The sequence below is a fragment of the Bidens hawaiensis genome, unplaced genomic scaffold, assembly GCF_021521415.1.
Source record: "Bidens hawaiensis isolate Kalapana, Puna unplaced genomic scaffold, B.hawaiensis_p1.1 tig00000055_1, whole genome shotgun sequence".
In the NCBI taxonomy this organism is placed as follows: Eukaryota; Viridiplantae; Streptophyta; class Magnoliopsida; order Asterales; family Asteraceae; genus Bidens; species Bidens hawaiensis.
The window spans coordinates 8,263,763-8,266,644 of record NW_027491016.1 but is presented as its reverse complement, the minus strand read 5'-3'; positions in this window follow the sequence as shown (position 1 = coordinate 8,266,644).

Genomic DNA, 2,882 nt, shown 5'->3' with positions numbered 1-2,882 from the left:
AAAACTGGTGATAATCTCACTCAACTTTATGTTGAGAAACTCTATTGTATTTTCTACGCAGATGCAGGTTATTGTGTGACTTGAAGATAGAAGTTTGGACACCTAGACAAGACCTTAGGGTTTAAGGAAGACAATCATTATTTAAATTTATGTTGGATTACATTTACTTATTTGGATTATTTTGTCTTATTTGGATATTGTGTGTATTCTTTGAATAAATTAATTAACTTAATAGATATTGTCATTTTTATACTATGATAGTACCTTTGAGCTGTGAACAATCGGATCACGTGTAACACCCCGGCTAAAGCGGAAACGCCTGAGTGTGACGTACAGATTGCTCAAACACACATGACACTATTAAGTAACTAAAATAACAATATTTCATTTAAATCTTCATGTAACACAAATTTATCAAATGATACACTTTGTAAACAAGTAAAAAAACGAAATGATAAGTTGTTCTTTAAATATCCTATAAGCATGCTATGTGTCTTCTAACCTTCATCCTCATCTCTCTACACCTGTAGCATATGTATAAAATAAAGTCAGCTACGAATATAGCTGGTGAGATTCTCACCGTTTGATGTAATAATTAAAAATCATACAATTCCATGAAACTTGTGAAATGAGCACATAAAGGTTCTTTACACTCGATGCAATGGACCTGAGTGTAAAGAACAAACGAAGGTCCTTTCCAGTTGGGGCTACCAACGTACTCGGATAAGAGGTCCCTTTTCCACTCGAAAGAAATGGACCTGAGTGCAAGGGGGGGCGTATGATCATACTTATTGAGGCAACCACTGAGCAAGTAATTCTGAGCAAGTAATTCTGAGCAAGTAATCAAGTAAACACACAAGTTCATGTAACGAAATGTAGTTTGTAAGTAATATGATAAATCTTAAGGTTTTGAATATGATACATATACTACCCCCAAAATATGAAAACATTTAAAAAGGGGTGTGAGAAAACTCACCAGAAATCGAAGATAGCTTGAAGTATAAACCGACAGTTCAAAAATGAAACCAAAGCAACCGAACATCTCGAACTATAAATAAATAAATACGAAAACTTAAAGACTAGATAACATGGTAACAAGAGTTAACTACTTTGTTAAAGGGATTTTGTATTGTTTTTAATGTAGTTTACGGGATAATATTATATTTAAATCTAACGGAAATTTTAACGAACTAAGTATTATTTTTACTAATTTTTATTAATAATTTATCACAATTATATCAAATATAATGTTTACGAATTACGGATTTTAATGTTAGTTGAATTATAATGGTTAACAAAGTCGAATTATAGAGTTATCTTTAATGGTTTAGCGAACTTTAAACTAACGAATTTTAGGTTTAGCGAATTAATATTACCGAAATAAAGTTTAACGGTTTAAAGCTAACGAAACTAATTACCAAAGTTAACGAACTATATTATTTCAACTAAAAATTCATTAGTAAGAGAATTTTATTATATTTTCGAAGCACCAGTTTTAACGATATAGTTTTATCTCGAAAATAATTGTTTTATCGTTTTATAGGGTTATCGAAATGGAGAAAAAATATAATATAATATTAATCGGTTTTTAGAAAATGAAAACAAGGGTTGGTCTTTAGGTGAGAAGTGAGAAGTGATAAATTAATTTTACTTAACTCAAAAATAATTTTATTTGATTTTTAATAATTTTTAAAAATATTTATTTGATTAATAGATATAAGAAAAGGTTTAAAAAAATTAAGTAAAAGACATGTCCAGACCAGGGTTCAAACCCGAGTCTCTTGGACCATAGATACCACCCTTAACCACTAGACCAAACAGTTTAGTTCATCATCTTCCCCAATGAAACCCTAGCTTCTAATTCTTTTAAACCATTCCATGTTTGCAAAAACTAGTTTAGGGGTTTTGTTCTGCGGTTCAAGACGAATAAAATGCATATAACAATTACCTTGTAAATTTACGATTTGACGGAGAACCAACGTTTGGCCGAAACGAACTTTGGCGGATCATTTACTGGTTTTGGAGCGTATTTTAGATGAATATAAAGAGTGAGACAAGTTTAGTACAAGTTTTAGCATCTATATATAGTGTCAATTGAAACGAATATGATTAAATGTTCGTTAATTGGGTTTTGCTAGATGGCCGGCCGTTAACCGATGATTACGAGCACGTTAATGGATACTTTGACGCAATTAAACTGTTGATTATTCTTTTATATCGAAGACTAAAGCCGTTACATGATTTAATCGAGTTAATCCGTGAGATTTATGGGTGTTTAAAGGTTTCCGGCCACCGCCACCGTCGCCGGACGGCGACCCTCGCCGGAAAAACGTGGTCCAGGCGGGGGGGGGGGGGGTGGGATTATTATTTTATTATTATAATTTAAATTAACAGATTTAGTCCCTCATGTTTCTAATACTTTTAAAACAAAATTTATAATATTATTACATCTTGGTCCTTGAACTATTAAATGTGATTCAAAACATATATAAATAATATGTTTTCAATTTTCCCTTGAACTTTTAAGATGTTAACATTTATGTTGAATATTCATGATTTTGGATAACTACGCATTGAACCCGTAAGGCTTGATTAACAATAAGACTCGAGATTTTATAAACAAATCGAATATAGTAAAAAATGAACAACGTTAAACATTAAACGTCGGGAACACTTTATTATTAGTAAATGATGAACAATAATACATTGAACGATAAACCGGGTCGGAAAACATTGACGTACGTCAAACAAATCTTGGGAATTTATATATATATATATATATATATATATATATATATATATATATATATATATATATATATATATATATATATATATCAATCAATCAATCAATCATGCCCAGTAAAATCCCACCGACAGCA